This window comes from Grammomys surdaster, unplaced genomic scaffold (assembly GCF_004785775.1).
Source record: "Grammomys surdaster isolate TR1022 unplaced genomic scaffold, NIH_TR_1.0 126197, whole genome shotgun sequence".
NCBI classification, from domain to species: Eukaryota; Metazoa; Chordata; class Mammalia; order Rodentia; family Muridae; genus Grammomys; species Grammomys surdaster.
The window spans coordinates 38,662-52,879 of NW_021621002.1; the positions used below are offsets into that span (position 1 = coordinate 38,662).

General features: G+C 37.8%; 1 pseudogene; it reads right to left on the reverse strand.

Moving 5' to 3' along the window:
- Positions 1 to 209: 209 nt before the first annotated feature.
- Positions 210 to 3,001, reverse strand: LOC114613209 (annotated as a pseudogene).
- Positions 3,002 to 14,218: the final 11,217 nt, after the last annotated feature.

Sequence of the window (14,218 nt, forward strand, 5' to 3'; positions counted from 1 at the left end):
GAGCCTTACAACTATCTGTACCTCATGGTTCAGGGGATCTTATGGCTGCATCTGACCTCTGTGGGTACCAAGAACACACACATGCTTACACGATGGCACAATGCTCATACATATAAATAAAAAATAAATTGATGGTTTTTTCAAAGGGGAAAAAGCTTGTTTAAAACACTGTGGTAGTGCTTTGACTACATGTTTTTTCAGCATAATGATTATTCTTTGTCAGAACTGATTTGTACCAAAAGGGTAACTATGGGATAGGCATTCACCACAAACTTCTGTACAGTCAGAATGACTAGATCATACATCTATAACAGGACTGAGGTAGATGAGATGATGAAGTCCACTCAGAACATGACCACAAAGAAAACCACCAGCAGCAAAATGGTCTTAGTGGCCTTTTTCTCAGGGGATGCTCTCAGGTTGCTGATGATATGAAGATGCTTGCATTGCCTCTAATGTCTGAAAAAGATGATTACCATGTACATACTTGTAGTCAGCATGATGTCTACAGAAAACACATCTCTTGATATTGACACTGTTAAAATCAGTCTTCTGTTAATGAAATTCATAGGAAAGAGTGAGCAGTATTTAGTGATCTTTATTTGTTTGGCTTCACTCATGTTAGTATAAGCACCAACATAAAAAATCTTGTAACTACCAAAGGACAAATTGAAAGACCAAAAATAGGAGACAGTATAGATCATGCTGCTTTTTTAGTTTATGTTTGAATTTTGCCAGTAAAGAAGTACTGGGACTGATGGTGACAGCCTGGAACACATTCAGAAGGCAGGTGATGCAGATAGAGAGGCCTTTTATCACTCTGCCTTTTTAAAAAGTTTCCTTACATATGAAGTCATTCTCTACATCCAATAATTCAAATGTGTCTGTAAGTTAAATTTCCCTTTCAGTTAGGATCATCATTATATGAATGAAGGTCAATTGACTGGGCTAATGTCTGTAATCTATGACTATGAAAGTATAGAAAAATAAAATAAGAAACATTGGCTAGGATTCCAAGTCCAGTTTAGAAATAAAGTTCTTGAATACGGACATAAATGAAGTGTTTATTCATCTTAAGAGCATTAGTGGAAATCCAACTCATATGTCTGAAAAAGAGCATACATAAAACTTGTAATTTATGAAACAGTATGGCTATATGATAATCTTATTTTTTCCTAGTAATATTTTATAATTTGTCTCTTTATCTTTTGATGTTCCAGACTGTGCACAGCCTACATTTCTATATGCCTTTCATGTACCTCCTATAGAGAGAGAATATTATAGATAATTATTGAATTCACCACCACATCTAAACAGAATGCACACTTTGTGTGCCTGTATTGATTTAAATCTACTCATTTCCAGGTTTACACCTAAAACCATAAAATATTAGTAGCATTTGTACACCTAAATAAAAATTATGCCAACATGGGGGGAAAATCACAAAATAAATAGAAAAAACAAAGGGGATTCTGTCTTATATCCATAATTTTACTATGCATCATTTTGCAACTATCCATGTTTTGATTAATAATTCTTTTGGAATAATACCGATAATTTATGATAATCTCACTACTTTTGTCAGCAAAATATCTTTGTCAATTTATTTGTTTTTATGTTTCTTTTTCCATGATATCACATCCCCAGGTTCTGGAATTAAAGACACAGATACAGTCGAAACTTAGTATTGTACTTTCTATACTCTATTAATTGTATAAATTTTATGGTTATAAAAGGTTCTAGATGACTTCTAGATCAGTTTCCATCCAACATAAATCCTTTGTGAGACTTTACCTCAGGTTTAGAGAACTACCAGCTAACAAAACAAATACTATTTTTCTTTACTTTTTGGGGAAGGTTGGTTGGTAAATTATTAACAATATAATTAATTCCACCTTTTTCATTCTCCATGTTATTGCTATACCTAACTACCTGTTTCTTTTGTATTTATCTTACTCCCACTTATATAAGAACCCACCCATTTTCCCATTTTCTCTCTCTGATCAATTGCATCCTGCTACTTCCTTTACCTTCCTCCAACTTTCTTCTGTATTCACCTTCCCTCTCCCCAATAAGAAGCTCTGTCTTTCTCATGTCTCTGATGACATCACTTGGGTTTGTTGTTGTTGTTTTTAATTTATTTTTATTGATTATAATTATTAATAAAATATCAATTAATAAATAACTAATTATTTTACTTATTTACATTTCAAATGTCATCCCCTTCCACTGTTCCACTCTGCAAATCCCCTGCTTCTATGAGTGTGCTCTAGCCCACTCCCACCTCTAGCATCCCCCTAAGGTGGGGCACTGAGCCTTCAAAGGACCAAGGGCCTCCCCTCTGATTGATGCCATAAAAGACAATCCTCTGCTACATATGAAGCTGGAGCCATGGGTCGCTCCATGTGTACTCTCTGGTTGATGGTTTAGTCCCTGGGGGCTCTAGGGGGTCCAGTTAGTTGCTGTTGTTGTTATTCCTATTGGGTTGCAATTCCTTTCAGCTCTTTCAGTCCTTCCCCTAACTCTTCCATTGGGGGTCTCATGCTCAGTCTGATGGTTGGCTCCAAGCATCCACATCTTCTAAGGTGCATGTGTTTAGTCAATGAGTCCCAAAAGGTGGCTAATTTCTGCCTACCTGGTCCAAGTAGCATAATATCATCAATATAGTAGACCAGCATGATATCTTGAGGAAGAGTCATACAATCACAATCCCTTTGAGCTGATTTATGATATAGGGCTGGAGGTATATACTTTGAGATAGAAACGTAACAATTTACCCCTGGCATTGCCAAAAGAAAACACATTGCTTTTGTTGGGACTTATGAAAAACTAGTTTTACAAAGAATTTGTGTGGTCACTATTTGCTTCCAGGTATCAGGAAAGACATTAATATGCTCAAGAAAATAATTCACACCTTTATAGAGAGTGCAACTGGAGAAACTTCTTCATTGAGTTCATCATTTTCTAAATGGTCATTTTCTAAGTATGAATGTTCCACCATGAAAATCTCCACCTTTTTTCTATATATGCCAAATAATAGGTAGTGAGATGTGATGAGAGCTACTTTTTCTGCATCTTTTTATCCTTGATAGTAGCATAGATTTCTTTAATTCATCTCTGAATTCACACTTTTCCTTGATCAAAGCAACTGTCATGCCCTCCATTTGTTCTTTCCAACTGTAATAGCCCTCATACTACAAGCAAGGGAACAAATGTGGAAATTCTTCTGTGAATGGCATTTCATGAAAAAAGACTGTGACTGGCTACGAACTAAAAACTCTGGGAAGGAGTCTGTGTTTACAGAGACTCCAAGTCAGATTGGAATTTCTATACTATACTATACTATACTATACTATACTATACTATACTACTATATAGTACTATAGAAATTCTGGGCTTGCATAGGTTCAGAGTTTCATGACATTATCTGTGGCTAAGTTTAGCTTCTTGAACAACCATTCCTTGGCCTGCTCTGCATATGAAATAACACATCATGATATTAGATAGAAAAGTGCTTTAGGGTGGGCTGGGGCAGACACAGAGTTGGTCTGCTCCTGTCCTGTGGAGATACTGACTCCTGAGTCATCCTAGAGGAGCCACTGCACTCAGAGCAGCTGAGGAGCCACTGTACTCAGAGTAGCTGACACTGAGTTGATCTACTCCTGTCCTGTGGAGATACTGACTCCTGAGTCATCCTAGAAGAGCCACTGCACTCAGAGCAGCAGAGGAGCCACTGCAATCAGAGCAGCAGACACCAAGATTAGAATCATAAGACTACAGAGACATCTGGACTCTGAGGAGCTCTGCAACAAGCAAGATAACTGGAAATACAGACTCCAGTCTAACACAGTGAGGGCAGGCAACACTAGAGTTAACCAGATGGCGAAAGGCAAGCGCAAGAACATAAGCAACAGAAACCAAAGTTTCTTGGCATCATCAGTTCCCAGTTCTCCCAATATAGCAAGCCCTGAACACCCCATCACACCTGAAAAGCAGGATTCAGAATTAAAATCACTTCTCATGATAATGATAGAGGATTATAAGAAGGAATTAAGTAACTCCCTTAAAGAAATACAGGAGAGTACAAGTAAACAGATAGGAGCCCTTAAAGAGGAATCACAGAAATCCCTTAAGGAAATGCAAGAAAACACAAAGAAGGAATTAAACAAAAACATTCAGGATCTGAAAATGGAAATAGAAACAATAAAGAAAGCTCAAAGGGAGACAACCATGGAAATAGAAAACTTAAGAAAGAGGTCAGGAGTCGTAGACGAAAGCATCACCAACCGAATACAAGAGATAGAAGAGAGAATCTCAAATGCAGAAGATACGGTAGAAAATATTGACACAGTTGTCAAAGAAAATGCAAAATGCAAAAAACTCCTAACTCAAAACATCCAGGAAATCCAGGACACAATGAGAAGACCAAACCTAAGGATAATAGGTATAGATGAGAATGAAGAGTCCCAACTTAAAGGGACAGTAAATATCTTCAACAAAATTATTGAGGAGAACTTCCCTAACCTAAAGAACAAGATGCCCATAAACATACAAGAAGCCTACAGAACACCAAATAAAATAGACCAGAAAAGAAATACCTCCTGTCACATAATAATCAAAACATCAGATGCACAAAACAAAGAAAAAATACTAAAAGCAGTAAGGGAAAAAGGTCAAGTAACATACAAAGGCAGACCTATAAGAATTACACCAGACTTCTCACCAGAGACTATAAAAGCCAGAAGAGCCTGGACTGACATCATACAGACCCTAAGAGAACACAATTGCCAGCCCAGATTACTATACCCAGCAAAACTCTCAATCACTATAGATGGTGAAACCAAGATATTCCATGACAAAACCAAATTTGCACAATATCTTCCCACAAACCCAGCACTTCAAAGGATAATTGATGGAAAACGCCAACACAAGGAGAGAAACTACAACCTAGAAAAAGCAAGGAAGTAATCTTCCAACAACCCCAAAAGAAGATAACTATACAAACATAACTTTACCTCTAATAGCAAAAATAACAGGAAGCCACAATCATTTTTCCTTAATATCTCTTAACATCAATGGTCTCAATTCCCCAATAAAAAGACGCAGACTATCAGACTGGATACACAAACAAGACCCAGAATTTTGCTGCATACAAGAAACGCACCTCAGTGACAAAGACAGACACTTCCTCAGAATAAAAGGGTGGAAAACAATTTTCCAAGCCAATGGTCCCAAGAAACAAGCTGGAGTAGCCATTCTAATATCAAATAAAATCGACTTTCATCCAAAATTAATCAAAAAAGATAAAGAAGGACACTTCATACTCATCAAAGGAAAAATCTACCAAGGTGAACTCTCAATTCTGAACATCTATGCTCCAAATGCAAGGGCACCTACATACATAAAAGAAACTTTACTAAAGCTCAAAACACACATTACACCTCATACAATAATAGTGGGGGATTTCAACACTCCACTCTCAGCAATGGACAGATCATGGAAACAGAAACTAAACCGAGACACTTTGACATTAACAGAAGTTATGAACCAAATGGACTTAACAGACATCTATAGAACATTTCATCCTAAAACAAAAGAATATACCTTTTTCTCAGCACCTCATGGTACCTTCTCCAAAATAGACCATATACTTGGTCACAAAGCAGGCCTCTACAGATCCAAAAAGATTGAAATAATCCCTTGCATCTTATCAGATCACCACGGAATAAGACTGGTCTTTAATAATGACAAAACCAATGGAAAACCCACATGCACATGGAAACTGAACAACTCTCTACTCAATGATGACTTGGTCAAGGAAGAAATAAAGAAAGAAATTAAAAACTTTTTAGAATTCAATGAAAATGAGGACACATCATACCAAAACTTGTGGGACTCCATGAAGGCAGTGCTAAGAGGAAAACTCATAGCTTTAAGTGCCTACAAAAAGAAACTGGAAAGAGCACACACTAACAAGTTGACTGCACAACTAAAAGCTCTAGAACGAAAGGAAGCAAATATACCCAGGAGGAGTAGAAGGCAGGAAATAATCAAACTCAGGGCTGAAATCAACCAAATAGAAACAGAAAGAACAATACAAAATATCAATAAAACCAGGAGTTGGTTCTTTGAGAAAATCAATAAGATAGATAAACCGTTAGCCAGATTAACCAGAGGGCACAGAGACAGTATCCAAATTAATAAAATCAGAACTGAAAAGGGAGACATAACAACAGAAACTGAAGAAATTCAAAAAATCATCAGATCCTACTACAAAGGCCTATACTCAACAAAACTGGAAAACCTGGAAGAAATGGACAATTTCATAGACAGGTACCAGGTTCCAAATTTAAACCAGGAGCAGATAAACCATCTAAATAGTCCCATAACCCCTAGGGAAATAGCAGCAGTCGTTAAAAGTCTCCCCCCAAAAAAAGCCCAGGACCAGATGGTTTTAGTGCTGAATTTTATCAGACCTTCAAGGAAGACCTAATACCAATTCTCTTCAAACTATTCCACAAAATAGAAACAGAAGGAACACTACCTAATTCGTTCTATGAAGCTACAATTACACTCATACCCAAACCCCACAAAGACCCGACAAAGAAAGAGAACTTCAGACCAATCTCCCTTATGAACATCGATGCAAAAATACTCAATAAAATTCTGGCAAACCGAATCCAAGAACACATCAAAACAATCATCCATCATGATCAAGTAGGTTTTATCCCAGGAATGCAGGGATGGTTCAATATTCGGAAATCCATCAATGTAATCCACTATATAAACAAACTCAAAGAAAAAAACCACATGATCATCTCACTAGATGCTGAGAAAGCATTTGATATAATTCAACATCCCTTCATGATAAAAGTCTTGGAAAGATCAGGAATTCAAGGCCCATACCTAAACATAGTAAAAGCAATTTACAGGAAACCAGTAGCCAACATCAAGCTAAATGGAGAGAAACTTGAAGCAATCCCACTAAGATCAGGGACTAGACAAGGCTGCCCACTCTCCCCCTACCTATTCAATATAGTACTGGAAGTCCTAGCCAGAGCAATTAGACAACAAAAAGAAGTCAAAGGGATACAAATAGGAAAGGAAGAAGTCAAAATATCTCTATTTGCAGATGATATGATAGTATACTTAAGTGACCCCCAAACTTCCACCAGAGAACTCCTAAACCTGATAAACAACTTCAGCAAAATGGCTGGTTATAAAATCAACTCAAACAAATCAGTAGCCTTCCTCTACATGAAAGATAAACAGACTGAAAAAGAAATTAGGGAAATGACACCCTTCACAATAGTTGCAAATAATGTGAAATACCTTGGTGTGAATCTAACCAAGCAAGTGAAAGACCTGTACGACAAGAACTTCAAGTCCCTGAAGAAAGAAATCGAAGAAGATCTCAGAAGATGGAAAGATCTCCCATGCTCATGGATTGGCAGGATTAATATAATAAAAATGGCCATCTTGCCAAAAGCAATCTACAGATTCAATGCAATCCCCATTAAAATCCCAACTCAATTCTTCACAGAGTTAGAAAAGGAAATTCTCAAATTCATATGGAATAACAAAAAACCCAGGATAGCAAAAACTATTCTCAACAATAAAAGAACCTCTGGAGGAATCACCATTCCTGACCTCAAGCTGTACTACAGAGCAATAGTGATAAAAACTACCTGGTATTGGTACAGAGACAGGCAGGAAGATCAATGGAATAGAATTGAAGACCCAGAAATGAACACACACTCCTATGGTCACTTGATCTTTGACAAAGGAGCTAAAACTGTCCAGTGGAAAAAGGACAGCGTTTTCAACAAATGGTGCTGGTTCAACTGGAGGACAACATGTAGAAGAATGAAAATTGATCCATTCTTATCCCCTTGTACAAAGCTCAAATCTAAGTGGATAAAGGACCTCCACATAAAACCAGATACACTGAAACTAATAGAAGAGAAGGTGGGGAAGACCCTCGAATACTTGGGCACAGGGGAAAAGTTCCTGAACAGAACACCAATGGCATATGCTCTAAGATCAAGAATTGACAAATGGGACTTCATAAAATTGCAAAGTTTCTGTAAGGCAAAGGACACTGTCAATAGGACAAAACAACAACCAACAAATTGGGAAAAGATCTTTACCAATCCTACATCTGATAGAGGGCTAATATCCAATATATACAAAGAACTCAAGAAATTAGACACCAGACAACCAAATTACCCTATTAAAAAATGGGGTATAGAGCTTAACAAAGAATTTTCAATGGAAGAAACTCGAATGGCCGAGAAGCACCTAAAGAAATGTTCAATGTCCTTAGTCATCAGGGAAATGCAAATCAAAACAACTCTGAGATTCCATCTCAAACCAGTCAGAATGGCTAAGATTAAGAACTCAGGTGATAGTAGATGCTGGCGAGGGTGTGGAGAAAGAGGAACACTCCTCCATTGTTGGTGGGACTGCAAGATGGTGCAACCACTTTGGAAATCAGTGTGGCGGTTCCTCAGAAAATTGGACATAGCATTACCCGAGGATCCAGCTATACCACTCCTAGGCATATACCCAGAAGATGCTCGAACATATAACAAGGACATATGCTCAACTATGTTCATAGCAGCCTTATTTATAATATCCAGGAGCTGGAAAGAACCCAGATGTCCTTCAACTGAGGAATGGATTAAAAAAGCGTGGTATATTTACAGAATGGAGTATTACTCAGCTATTAAAAACAATGAATTCGAGAGGTTCCTAGGTAAATGGATGGAACTAGAAATTATCATCCTGAGTGAAGTAAGCCAATCACAAAAGAACACACATGGTATTCACTCACTGATTATTTGATATTAGCCCAGAACCTTGAAATGCCCAAGATGCAACTCACAGGCCACATGAAGCTCATAAAAAAGGAAGACCAAGTGGGGGTGATTCAGTTCTTCTTAGAAGGAGCAACAAAATACTCAAGGGAGCAAATATGGAGACAAAGTGAGGGACAGAAACTGAAGGAGGGGCCATTTGAAGACCTTTCCACCTGAGTATCCACCCCATATGCAGTCACCAAAGGTAGATGCTGATGTGGAAGTCAGGAAGTACATGCCGATAAGGGCCTGATATGGATGTCTCCTCAGAGGCCTTCAAGAGTCTGACATATTCAGAGGCAGATGCTCACAACTAGCCATTGAACTGATCATGAGGTTCTCAATGGAGGAGTTAGAGTGAGGACTGAAGGAGCTGAAAGGGTTTGTGACACCATGAGGAGAGCAACAATACCAACCAACCACAGCTCCCAGGGTCCTAACCACCAGCCTGGGAGCACTTATGGAGGGATCCAGGGCTTCAGCTGAATATGTAAGAGTAGAGGGCCCTGCCGGGCACAGGTGGAAGATGAGATCCTTGACCTCATGAAGGCTGGACGCCCCAGGGTGTGGGAATTTTGAGGGTGGGGAATTGGGAGTGGGGGGGTAGGTGGGGGTTACATCCACAGAAAAGAAGGAGGAGGGGTAAGGGGATGGGGGGTTCCTGGGTGGGTGAGGGATGGGGTAAGGGGATAACATATGAAATGTAAATAAAATATCCAATAAATAAAAAAGAAAAGTGCTTTAGAAGCTATTAATTTAAATTAAAATTTCTTAATGAATGAAACCTATCAAAAGCCATTATTTTAGCAGAACACTAACTCTTACCAATCAAAGATCTATGAATGTCATCAGATAATATCTTGAAACTATAAACAGGCTTCCCTTTTCTCAGTGTGCCAACCACTCTCATATAATCCACAAACACATTTTAAATTTGTCTTTATTCATAGTTTTCTTTGTTCTGTAAAATTATAAAAACTTTGTAAAACTGTTTTCATATTGGAACACCGACTTTTGGGGTAACCTCAATCTGTGTTCAGGGGATCACAGGCAACTTTGAGGTGAAAGCCACTTCTTTTGTCAACATTGCCAACATCAAGACTATAAACCTTAGTTACATATCCTAGTCTTGTGAAATAACCACAGCTTGAGTTTTGGGGCCCACTGTATATCAGATCTTAACCACAATTCCATCAATCATCTGACAAATGTCAGTTTAATTGTTAAGCTATGAAATTTTTATGTCTCATGGAATCATGGTCAAATCAGAACTAATATCTACTAGGCCTGGAAAATCTGATAATTTGTATTTCCAAGTGTATAGATACCCAAGTAAAAGCTTGGAGATTTCTCTTGAAAATAATGGGGAAAGTGCTATCAGGATAATCCTTCTTCAGGCTGCCAGTAGGTGTGCTAAGAACTTAACTTGTGTCCTGTGCAAGAGAAGAACACCTCTTAACAACTGAGTCAACTCTCTAGTAGCCAGTACAATAAGATTTTAAACAGTGAATTCACTCAAATATTCCAAATACCCTGAGCCTTAAAAGTCTTTCAACACTAAACAAGGGGATCTCAGTAATCTGCATATCCTTCTCAGTAGGCCATCTCATTTCATAAATATTTCAGTAAAAATCTTTCAATTTTGCTCTTACTTTGGATGCTATGTTGAATAGATCTTGTAGCCTCCTCTACTCTGCCAAGACCACTCTTGTCTTAGACACTCTGTCATCTCCAGACCGCTTTCTTAAAGCCTTTGGGTGCATCTGGTCCAGAAATTCCAGCCTACCAAACTGAGTCTCAAAAAAAAAAAAAAAAGCAGTGTGAGAACACACCTGCTCTCCATGACCTCATAATACATTCAAATCTATAACTATCTATGACTTACACTACCAAGTTTGGCTGGCAGCCCAGCCCAAGTCACAGCTTTAGCTGTATCTGCAATCCTCCTGAAAGTACATGATTAGATGTCTCAAAGAAATACCTCATTATTCTCATGACTTAGGAATAATACTGCTGTGGTGAACATCATGAACAAAAGGAAGGTGAGGAGGATAGGATTTATTTGGCTTTTACTTCCATACTTAGTTCATTATTTGAAATGGTCAGGAGAAATTCAAACAGGGTAGGAGGCAGAAGCCAATGCAGAAGCCATGAAAGAGCTTTACTTCCTAGCTTGCTTCATGTGACTTGCTCAGCATGCTTTCTTTTAGAACCAGGACCACCAGCTAGGGATGGTACCACAATGAGTTGTACCCTCCCCATCAATCGCTAATAATAAAATATTCTACAGACTTGACTACAGTTAGATATTTGAAAGGCATTCTCTTAGTTGAAACATCCTTTTGTCACATAACTTTAACTTGTGTCATATTGACATAAAACTATCCAATACATAGATCTAGGGTAATTCTTTGGGTAGATATGTAATAATTCTATGTTAGTTTTGGGTATAGTGGCTAATTAGGCCATGTCTACCCATAGTTTTCTCTCTTTTATGTTTACTGTAAAGGAAATGGCAAGTCCCCTACTATAAAGGGAATGGCAAATTCCTTACTCAGATGTGTCACTTGGAGGCAGTTAATAAATGGAAATTATTTCTTTAACCATCTAGTCAGTCTGGGATTTTGAATAGAGAATTGAGCCCATTTGTATTTAAAGTGTTATTAAAATGTGTGTGTTAGTTCTTGTCATCATGTTGTGTTCTCAGTGGTCCTTTGCATTATAGTGATTATGGCTTCATATTTTTCCAAAGTCTCTTGGCTATTCTCATTCCTCTCTTCAGCCTAAAATAATGCTTCCTGTGTTACCTTAGGTCTAGATTGTTAATATAAAATTTCTTTAGACTGTCTGTGTTCTGGATAATTGTTCCTCTTCCTTTAGTCACGGCAGTAGTTTTGTTGGGTGTATTCTTTTAGATTGGCTGTCACTTAGCACTTGGAATGTTGTAGGAGTACCCAATTACTTACATTGATCCCTGCAGCAGGGGCTCATTCTTCACTACCTGCCCCAATTTTCTGGCTTCTCGAATGAAAGACACACATACAGCCTTTATATTTTGATATACTTAAACAACTCAATGACTGGGCCAACTTCCTAACCTCTACGTGGCTAATTCACTTCCCTCTGATATTCCTGAGTTATTACTTACTGAATTCTATATTTATCTTTGCTGCCCTGGACCAGTCAGGAAGCACTCTTGGGGACGCTTTCCCCTGCTCCTACATGGTAACTATGCTCTAAGTCCTGCACCCTTTAAGGTGTGGCATCTCTCCACTCCTTCTTCCAGCATGGCAGATCTCCCCACCCCACTCCCACCCCGTCTCTTACCTGAAAATTCTAAAAGCCCTGCCTCTGTTTGCGCTGCCCAGCCATTGACTGCCAGCAACTTTATTTACCAACCAGAAACAACTGGGGTAGGATCCCTCAATGTCTTATGAGCAGATTCTCATGCAAACAATTTTGGGGACATAAATTAACACAGTAAAAGAAGCCATAGAATATATTGCCTTGGAGTCTTTAAGCTTTGAAAGTTTACCATGAGAAATCAGTTGTTCCTACTCTGCTATTTTCCTCTAATTAGAGAAGTTAATTTTTTCGTTTAATGAGTTTTCTTTATTTGTGTCTTAAAGTTTTTCTCTTAGATACGTCAATCCACTTTTAGTTCTGTATATTTAGTGTTTTAACTATAAGATGCATAGAATTTTTTTATTTTACCCTTGCCTTTTTTGTGTTCTGTGTGCTTCTTGTACTATATGGGTGTCTTTGGGATGGCTCCTTCTATGATTTTATTGAAAGTCTTGTGTTTGCCATTGACTTGGAATTACTTTCCCTTACCTGTGCCTATAACATGAAGGTTTGTCTTATTTCATGGTGCCTCACATACACAACACATTCTAGGAATGCTGTCTTTCAAATGAGTTACATCCCAGCCCGAACAGCCCAGCTTATCCTGATAATATATTATCTTACTCCTGTGTGCCCAGTAAGAATTACTTTTCCTAAATATATTTGGAGGAGGTAACATTTTCATAGTGTTATCAAAAGAGCTGTTAAATTTTAGAGGAAACTCTAAAGATAATATCAATTAAGTATGGTGGGAACCATGAATGTTTTGAAAGCAGGGAAGATACCACGGGGAATCTTAAATTTTTTCTACTTCTTTTAAGTGGAATAATATTGTTGCTAGTTTTGTTTTGTTTGCAATGACTGGGATCAGTTAATCCACACAGACAGATATTGTCTGGAGAATATAGCTCACACACAGGTAACCCAGAGCTCAGCTGTTCCTACTTTAGTGTTTTCCTGAAATTAGAGAAGTTCACTTTTCCATTTGATGGTACCACTTCCTAACAAACTCAAGGTCAGAACTGCCTTCTCCAGATGACATGATAAATAAGGGGTCGAGAGGGAGATGAGCTGGTGACATCCTTATAACTACATCTTAGAACCTCATTCTACAAGGATGTTTGTCAAAGGCCAAGCCTGGTGAGTTTTTCCTTTTCATTATAGTGAGAACTGTAAGTAGATGATAAAGGAAGTGTAACAGATGATTAGAGAATTCTCTGCTTATAATATTAATTTTTGAGCCACTCTGTATAACAAGCATTCAACAGATGCTTGTAGACATGAAGGTATCAGTGTAATGAGTAACTAAAAAGTATATATTTCTCTTAATATGATCTTTGGTTATATCTGTGACACTAGAGGGGGTTACTCTGGAGCAAGGTCTAGCAGAAAGATTGATAGACAGAAGAGACTAATAGGTGAAGATGATCAATGGATATTGTATATTCAATGAACACGTCATGCAATCCATTACTTTTTACAATGAATGTACACTCATATACATGTAAAAAAAATGCTACAGATGCAATATTTAGGGAGCACAACTGAAATAGGAGTCTCCTGAGTGTACACTGTAATAATTCTAACCATATAGCTCCATGTCTTGGTTTCTTTTGTTACAGGTTTCTTCAGACAGCTGTCTGCACACTACTTAGGCTTTTTTTTATTCTAAATTCATTTAATAGTGATGGCTTCTTCACTATTATGAATGCTTGTGGACACACTTTGGACTTTATTACTTGCAACTAAATATTAAAATTTAAACTAATTGGAAAGACCCCGGCACTGTAATTTTTTTTCAAATAAAAAAAGACTTTTCTCAGTGCATGCCTATGTTAACAGCTCTGTATCCATGGTAGCTATGGTCTTCTCTGGTCTGCTCTCAGCTTCAGGGAACCCCAGAGAAAGATGCCGCTTGATCAATTAGAAGATGTGTCATTTCCTATATGTGATAAACATTTACAAAGCAATGATGTGAAATAGAAAGTTTGATAAATATACCTTTGGGGAAA